Genomic DNA, 9,699 nt, shown 5'->3' with positions numbered 1-9,699 from the left:
GAGGTGAGGTGGGGTTAGTGGGTGGGGGTTCCCCTGGGAGGGGAGACCTAGCGTGTGTGGTTATTGCCAGGGGGCAACACCCAAAGCAAGGGGCACTGGGGTCCTGGGAGGGACACAGGGGCCAGTGCAGAGGACAAGGTGGATCACCGGCCTGCAGAGGGCGCTCCAGAGGCTGGTGAGCTAATTCCCTGGACGACCAGCAAGAGGCGCCGCAAGGGTGTCTGGACCTCTTACACTGATCCATCCAATCTCTGTGGTTTTAAAGGCTAGTATCAGTACCTTTTTTGGGTCATGCTTCTGGGGGAAATCCACTCCTCCAAACACTAGCTCTCTAGACAAGCTGAGCAAAACTTGTTCCATCTAGATTGCAGCTACTCCACTGAGTACACGACCAGCCACTGTGATGGTCTAAATGAATCTATTCAGGTTCTTGTAACTTACCAATCATCCTATTTAAAGCCAGACACATGTCTGTCCCTTCCCTCCTCAGCACAAGGGTTATGATGTAAGAATACAGTGAAAGACAGCCATAAGGATACAGGCAGTTCAAATATCAAACTGGAGAATTTGTAAGCTGTACATAGAAGATTCCCCAAATCATTACAAATACATAAGTCAGCTTTCCTTTCCTGTTCAGGCACCAATTCTGTGAGAACCATAGACTTATTAGAGGGAACTAGTTGGGCTTCCAGGTTGACTGGGTGGTAGCCATCCCAGACCCTAAAAGCTTTTGGACCCATGTAGCCTACTGAAAAAATGTGACTCATTATTGGTTTCTGGCTTATAAATGTTATTAAAACTCAAACTAAAATAAATTAAAGAAAACATATCACCAGACCTAAGCTATTCATAATACTAAGTGTTTTTACTTATCAAATTACAGTAAACTAAGTTTCAAGTTAGTCTCCACACTGGATTGGAGTTAATTCATCAAATTAATACCAAAAATAATTAGTCCTTATATAAATTCTAAGAAGCTTGCTGCCCATGAGGTTTAAAAATCCCAATTAAAGAATTTTACCAAATTAAACAAGCCTATACTCTAGTTAAGTACCTTAACACTGAAACCAAATTATTACCTAATGTCTGGGCCACAACCTCAGAGCCAATTAGAAACTGCCTTCCTGGACTTCAGTACTATGGGGACACTAACCCACTCCCACTCCACCAATGCCCCTAGTAAACATATTATAAAACAAACTTTAACAGTACACTCTTGAGAAGGAGTAGTTTAACAACTTATTTACCAGAAAAGACAAATGACAATCTCAAGGCTCTCAGGACTTTTAGACACAGAACACACTAACAAGTGTCTTTTTAGACAATATTTAGGGCTGTTTAAACTTTTCTTTCTGGCACCTTCCCCATGTGGAATTTATGAGAGCTCCCATGCATGCATGCACACAGCCACACTTTTACTTCCACATCCTGAAAATAAAGAAAAAATGGTTGGGAAATCTCCAGCTAATGAAAACAAAAGATGTAAATTAGAGAGAAAAAATAAGACACAGGGTTCACGAACACTTTAGCTTTGTCTTCCTAACTTTTGTGGAGTTGGAGCTGGAATTGCAGTCAAGGAGACAGATGGCAATGATATGCTAGCACAGCCCTAAGGTCTCGTTAGCAGACAACCTTCAGGTACAGGGAAAAATGGTTCCAAAGCTGGCATTGCCTGTTTGTTGTCTGTCTTGGAGATTCTGGTAAGTCAGTCTCCCCTAATGGCTTTGTGATCGGTGTCGGTCCACCTACCCGCTAGGGGGCGGTGGGGAGCTACGACATCACTGGCCGGCCTGGGTCGTGCCTCTGCCACTGGGGAATTAGCGGCGGGAAGGATGCCAGCCAGTGTCTGTAGTGTGCCCCTCAGGCTGGGGAGCGCCGCCAGCAAAGGTTGGTAGCGTGCCCCTCAGGCAGGGGAGCGCCAGCAAAGGTTGGTAGCGTGCCCCTCAGGCAGGGGAGCGCTGCTGGCAAAGGTCCCGGCGTGGGTCAGCCGGGTAGGGGAACGCAGGCCCACCCTACACCACTGCGTTCCAGCCCAGGGCCCTGACAGTGGCAGGACGAGGGTCCCACCACTGGGTCAGCGGGGTCCTTCCACTATATAGACTCACCACTGTGCAGCTCTGTCCCTGGGCTACTTCCTACCCGATTGCTCATCTGAATCCCTCTGGTCCCGCCAGTGCGTCGGGGTAGTCCGCTGTTGGCAGCTCCAGCTCCCCCTCGGGCTCAGGCTCCTCCAGCTCCTCCCGGTCCTCGGCTGCTGGCAGCTCTAGCTCCCCCTCCGGCTCCTCCAGTCCCTCTGGGTACTCGGCAGCGGGCAGTCCTGGCAGCCCCAGTCCTTCCTCCAGGTGAGGTTTCCACTGGTCCAGGGCCTCCCCTGGCGTGGCAGCAGGGTCTGACGGGAGCACCCCGTGGTCTGCGTCTGCCTCCCTCCCTGGTGCTGCCCTGACTGAGATAAGGGCCCCGCCCTTTATACTTCCTGTTCCACCCCTCCCCTTCTGGGGGGTGGAGCGAGCTTGGCCTGGCCCTGCCCACTCAGGCTGAGAGAGCGGCCCTTTACCCTCAGGTTCGGAGGGCAGCCACCCTGGCTCCCTACAGGCTTGTTGACCTGTAAGGGGAGGCTTCTCAACCTTACCCTTGATTCTTACAGTTTATTAATTTTGCTCGCTCCACTTCTCAGTGACTCCCTCTGAGATCTGCAGACAAATCAGGTGTGAGGCTCGCTTTGGAGCCATGCAGCTTGGTTCAATCAAGTCTGAATAGGTCCCTGTTAGTGAGCACCAACTTGGAAAGAGTCCCACTTAAGCAGGCAATTTTAAAAAGTATTCAGTATTTTACATGTCAGTGAATGCTGGTCTAGATAAAAAAAATCAAGACACCTAAGACTACTTTTGAGTAAGCTAGCATAGTCTTATCTGGGTCATGGAAAGTTAAATATAACCCCCCCCTATAAAAATAGCTAATGGGAAAAACCCTAGTACACCAACAAACAAAATCACTCATTCATCAGCAAACTAAAAATAAATTCAGACTTATAATAAATTTTGTCATTGTCACTTTTTCCTCTACTAATCTAAACCCAGACTAATCTTCTTGCAAACAAGGTAATCATAGTAATCTTTCTATTTTTGAACTGGGCTATTGGTCAGACAGTTTATCTTCAAAATCCAAAATTTAGTAGAGAAAAGTTACTTTAAAGTTCATCAAGATTAAACCCATTTACCATATAAAATTTTAAATAAGGTGTGTACAGTAACTCCTCACTTAATGTTGTAGTTATGTTCCTGAAAAATGTGACTTTAAGCAAAACCATGTTAAGCGAATCCAATTTCCCCATAAGAATTAAAATAAATGAGGGGGTTAGGTTCCAGGGAAATTTTTTTCACTAGACAAAAAACTATATTATATATCAGGGATAGGCAACCTATGGCACATGTGCCGAAGGCAGCACGCAAGCTGATTTTCAGTGGCACTCACACTGCCCGGGTCCTGGCCACCGGTTCGGGGGGCTCTGCATTTTAATTTAATTTTAAATGAAGCTTCTAAAACATTTTAAAAACCTAATTTACTTTACATACAACAATAGTTGAGTTATATATTATAGACTTATAGAAAGAGACCTTCTAAAAACGTTAAAATGTATTACCGGCACGTGAGATCTTAAATTAGAGTGAATAAATGAAGTCTCGGCACACCACTTCTGAAAGGTTGCTGACCTCTGTTTTATTTATTTTTATATATATATATATATATATATATATATACACACACACACACACAGTATAAGTTTTAAACAAACAATTTAATACTGGTACACCGTGATGATGATTGTGAAGCTTGGTTGAGGTGGAGAAGTCACAGGGTGGGATATTTCCCTTACTGCTAAATGATGAACTAGCAATTGGCTGAGCCCTCAAGAGTTAACTCTCTCTCTCTCTACACAAGGCTGCAGGAATGAAGGGAGATATGTGTATTTCCCTTAAGTACACTGCCTTGTTAATAAGATCAGCTTGCTGATTGGCAGTTGCTGCAAGCTCCCTCCGGTCCTGAGTCCTGGTCTGTCCCCCCTGCTCTATAGAAGATGGGGTAAGCGGGGTGCAGGAGCAGGGGGGAAGGGGACACCCTGACATTAGCCCCCCTCTTCCTTCCCCCCCCCCGCATAGCAAGCAGGAGTCTTGGGGAGCAGCTCCAAGGCAGAGGGCAGGAGCAGCACATGGCAGTGGGGGGAGGGACACAGCTGAACTGCAGGCAGCTGCTGCACAGGGAACTTGGGGGAGCTGATAGGGGGCTGCAGGTCCATCCTGGTTCCAAGCACCCACCAGCTAGCTGCAACGGGCTGCTCTTCCTGCAAGCAGTAGAAAAAGCAGGCAGCTGCCAAACGATGTTAGAAGGGAGCATTACATAACTTTAAATGAGCATGTTCCCTAATTGATCAGCAATGTAACAATGAAACAACGTTAACCGGGATGACTTTAAGTGAGGAGTAACTGTATATATACTCACACAAGCTATGCTCCCCCCCACACACACACATGGATAACTGTACTTAGCATACTATAAGAAAGATAGGGTATAAAACAAACCTTAAAGCAACTGCTTTAGCTGATAATCTATTTTAGGGCTTTTTAATTTCAATTGCTTGGGACACCAGAGTTGAAATTAGTTTGATGGAGTTTATTAAATATCCTTAATAGCAAATAACAGTATAGAATATAAAAAAGCAAAAACTATATTGGACTAAGATTTGGCTACATGAATTAAAAAGTTGGTTGATAGAAACATTTGGTTTTCAGAATCTAATTATATAACAAAAGAAAATAACACACTCAATAATTACCTTGGGAAGGTGATTCTGTTTAGATTTTTGACTGAGTCCCTCAGAATAGGGCCTTACTTGTGTCAGTTGGTTATCAATTCTGGTGTTGTTAACACAACGGATGAAAAACAATCCAAAGATAGATCACAAAACTATTTTGGTCAATTATTTACATGCCAATTCACTAAGGTCTCCTACCCAATAGATGTATAGTAGTCAACCCTTTTAATCTATTTGCCTGTGAAAGAGAGAGCCCCAGGATCTGACTGACACTCCTAACTATCTAATGTGAACTCTTACAGTTATGACCGACTGAGTGCAGTTCAAAACGCTTGTACACTTGGTCTCATTTTATGTCTATATCATCTAGAACTTGAAAGGCAGTATGAAACCATAAACGATGGTAGACACAAGTACAGCATTCTACAATCTTAGTTAACAACGGTAAGTTGTTCAGTTTTAAAGCTACCTTACAACAATCTTGATTGGAATCTGTTACAGAAAAAAGACACTTCTGTGTCAACGTACACAAGCATCTACACCTCCCTACTAATTAAGTACCCAGTTTCAGGAAGTGGTCAATTGACTGATTTGTGTTATCACCAAGGGAAAGTCTTTGTGTTACTTATCACCAGATCTTTGCTCAGCCATCAGCATTCAGCTCAGTTATTGGTCACAAGTGGAGTGAAGGACAGACAAGTCTTTTCTCAGTGCACTAGCAGCCAACCCAGTGCTAGAAAACAGAAAGGCAGTTAAAGGCGCCTACCCAAGATAGGTACTTGATGCCACCAGGAGGACTCCCAGGTGGATGGTCAAGGACCTCAGTCTTCTCCCTTCCAGGTGTTTCTGACTTTTGGGAAATAATGTGCTGAAGGAGACAGGCTTTTTTATCCTGTTTCTGCTGAGTGATCCAACTTGGTTCCTCTTCTTGGATGTCCTAGCAGGGAACAATAAGATGGTGACCCATGCTTCTTCCGAAGATTTGAAATGTCCAACCAAAATGAAAATAGTCCTCTCTCACCATCCCAACAGAAAACAAGATATCAACTTCTGCATTTTTGCAACTGGGATTGAAAATTTCCAGTCTCTTTGTGTAACACACCAGCCTGTGTAGGACAAGTTAGGCCATAACTGTTGGTACAACCATCTTGGGACATACCTTGAACACAGGCTGGTTTGCTCTGGTCAGCAATTTACCTCTGAAAATCACTTTCTGTGGGCTCTGTGTGCTTGCTCAAGTTGCAGTGTCTCCATCAACCCTGCTAGCTTTCAAAATGTCCAGTTTAAAGTTCATATAATTGATACAAAGTCCCTCCAAATTCTTTGATGCTCTTTAAACTTGTTTTAACAGTCCATTATATAATGCAAAGTCACTTCAAGAACTGTTCTGCAGCAAGCCCAAACGGCTATATAAATTTTCCATTTGTGTTCTCCTTGTTTTAACAATACTGGTAAGACCTTGGTATGTAAGCTAAGCTGAATCCAGGCATTATTAACCAGTTACATTTCTGTTTATTCCACTCTGTGGTCAAGTGTCCTTATAAATACACTATTTAGTTTCAGTTCTTTTTATTTACTGCCTCTTTCAACAGACATATTTTATAAATTGATAGCATAAGAATGCTTGATTGCAAACATTAGCCATACTTCTTCACTTTATCAAAAATAAAGTCTTCTTTACCATCCTCTCACCAGGACTGCCCATGAGATAAACCTTGTCATTAAAGTTTACAATATATTGTCCAAAGCTGTATCACTTATAGTTGACTTCCCTTTTATACACATTTTAATTAATATTGATTCCCATTTTACTAAGATTCTGGCACATCTAATATCAATGTTAGATATTAATGTAATATGATTTTTAATTCATTCATTCAAAGAGAGGTAAAAACAGGAAGTCTCTTTAGAAGCACCAGCACTACACTCTTGCAAAAGACTGCAATAAACTCTGAGTTTCCTCAGACTTATTGAAGGAATCTGGCTGTTAGACTTTAATTTTTTATTCTCTCAGTGCTCTGTTCTATATTTTCCAAAGGGCCTTGATACGTGGGCAATTCTTAAAACAGTCATAACTCATAATTTTGAGGCCTTAGTTACTACAATGCACTGTGGCAATAATTAAGGCCCTGATCCTGCAAGCTGATCCATGTGAGCAGAGACCCATCAAAAGTCAATGTAGTTCCACCCAGGTGCAGATGCAGCTTGCAGATCAGTCAGCTGCATTGGGGATCTGCATTAGTAATTACATTGAAATATTAAATTAACTAATAAATGTTAAAATCCTCACTCAGTGCAGCTTTGTAATTAGTAGAGAGAGATTTATAGGAGAGATGTGACAGGCTTAACCAGCATAAATGGAGAGCTGGCTCTACAAGATTTCACCTGAAAAAGCAAGGGAGGTTTTACGTAATGTTTTAAAAATGTATGAATATGCCAAAGTATCACATTGTTATTCTGATGTGTTCTCATATCTGTGCAGGGAGACATTGATTTTTAGCTGTGAAATGCAAATTTGTCTCCCAGTGCTCTGGTTGTTGGTATAGATATTAAAATACTTGTGCAATAATATGCCTGGCAGTTTTGAACTGGGTCTTTAGATTTGAGTAATATCACTATATTATTGCTGCTCCATACAGTGTATGTAATCTTTCAAAGGCTTAGCGGCCTAATGGGGCAAGATACTGAGCACCCTCAACTCCCTGTCTTTTGTTTTTGTGAGAGTTAAAGATTCTCAGCAACTCACAGGAAGGACTCAGCACACATCTTGCATCCTGGATAGAACATATCTTGTAGGCCTGGGTACAATTTTAGCCTAATATATTTCTTTTATTAATATTCTAAACAGAACTTTGTGATCATATGACCACGCAGCCTTGTCACTAATAAAAGAACAAGATGTGCCAAGAAAATAAAGGCAGCATTTACTTGATGACTCCCTGAAGGAATATATATTTACATGTAGGGAGGTTTGAAATATGTCACATTTTAAATAACCTACACTAATTTAATTTAGACTTAAGAACATAGGCGTATTGTTATAGACCCTTGATCAGATCTCAGTGTGTTTTGCAAAAGACTACTTCTTTTTTGGTGGCCATATCAAACGCAGGAGAGAGTTCACTCTGTTTACAGCTTGGAGGTCAGAATAAAATGGAAGTGTTAAATGCCAAGCGGCTTTACTTGAATCAAGGTAGTTGCTTCCATTTCCTGGGAGTGGATTGACTGGTCTTGGGATAGAAAGGGCAAGGAACAGTTAACACTGGAAGGAAGAAAGACTGTCAGAGCTGCCAGAAGAGGTACAGGCAGACCCAGGTATACGCCAATACAGAGAAGCCTGGCCTGACTTGCACCTAGAGCAAGGGCTTCTGGTTAAGCACTCAAAGGCAGTGGAGAACGTGGGCCGTTACACTCAACTAGTGGTCCCAAGACGATTGGTGTCTGAGATTCTGAAGGTGCTATATAGCAACAAGACGGGGGGACCTTTGGGGATAGAGAAGCTTATGCAAAGGGTTCAACGTCAGCTTGGATGGGGTAGATCTGTTAAGGACTGGGTAAAGTCCTTGCTGGCAAGAATACTGTGGGAGACTGTAAGATAAGCTTTGCTAAAGTCAAGGTATATGTCATCCACAGCTTTCCTCATATCCATAGAGCCAGTTATCTCATCATAGAAGGCGATCAGGTTGGTCAGGCATGACTTGCCCTTGGTGAATCCATGCTGACTGTTCCTGATCACCTTCCACACCTCCATTTGTGTGTAGGCAGAAGGAGACAGGGGTTGGCTTGAGCTGAGACTGAGCCTGGGCTTACACTGCAATGTAGACGGACCCTAGAGTGGTATGGTAACACAAATAATAACAATAATATAGGACCCCCTGCAAATGTCAAAATAGGGGCCTTTACACTTGTCACAGGATCATGAAAACTAACACCATAGGAAGACCTGCTTTTAAGAGGGACACCTGGGAATTGAATTTGACAAGGACTGCAGGGGTCTATGGCTGACTTTGATAATACTCAGTTATGTTCCTCTGTGCTGCAAGAATTTTTTAAGTATCCCTCATTTTAATCTGTTAATCAAGTATAGGGTTTATGTGTAGTACAAGGCACACTTGACCTTGACTGCTTTAACTTTGAACTGTTTATTGAACTGGATTTAATTTGGAAGATGGGTTGCTAACCATTGCCAAACAGTTCTTCATAAAATAAAAGTGAATAATGAGACTTTGGGAATGAGACCAGGACTGCATGTTTCAAGGGGGTTCTGGGGCTGGGATTCAGGACTCCTGATTTCTACTTATGGGCTCTGCCACTGATTTGGGCAAATCACTTCTAACATTTTCAAAACTGATTTTTGGCATCTTAGTTTTTGGCTCTTAACTTAAGACACCTAGCAGTCAATTTTCAGAGGTGCTTTAAGCCAGTAGCTCAAATTCAGCTGCCTGAGGGAAGCAGAGAAAAAGTAGTACCAGCCAAATTGTGGTGTGTGGAGATGGTTTAGTAACAGAGAAACATGTGTGCATGGCTGAGCTCATTGCACCTGCAGAGCTGTAAACATGACCACCATCTTTCACATCTGTTCCAAGCACAGGACATTCCCCACTGGAAGATGAAGAATGATGTGGAGCTGGGGGATGTATTTTGCTTCTAACTGAGCAGGGAATCAGCAGCCATTTTTCACATTCTCTTGCAGCTCTATTTAGCTCAGCCTTGAGTTTACAAGCAGTGGTTCTGCAGATTCTGCAGTTGTAGCCGTGTTGGGTCCAGGAAGCGAGACAAAGTGGATGAGGTAATACCTCCATCCAGTGCACTAAATGCCCCAATAACTATGTGGGTGAAACCAGACAATCACTATGCTCTCAAACTCACACAGGAAAATGCTAAAAGAC

The sequence above is a fragment of the Terrapene carolina genome, unplaced genomic scaffold, assembly GCF_002925995.2.
Source record: "Terrapene carolina triunguis isolate 2854851 unplaced genomic scaffold, T_m_triunguis-2.0 Scaffold25, whole genome shotgun sequence".
NCBI lineage: Eukaryota > Metazoa > Chordata > Testudines > Emydidae > Terrapene > Terrapene triunguis.
The sequence above is the reverse complement of the archived record's forward strand: the minus strand, read 5'-3'. Positions refer to the sequence as shown.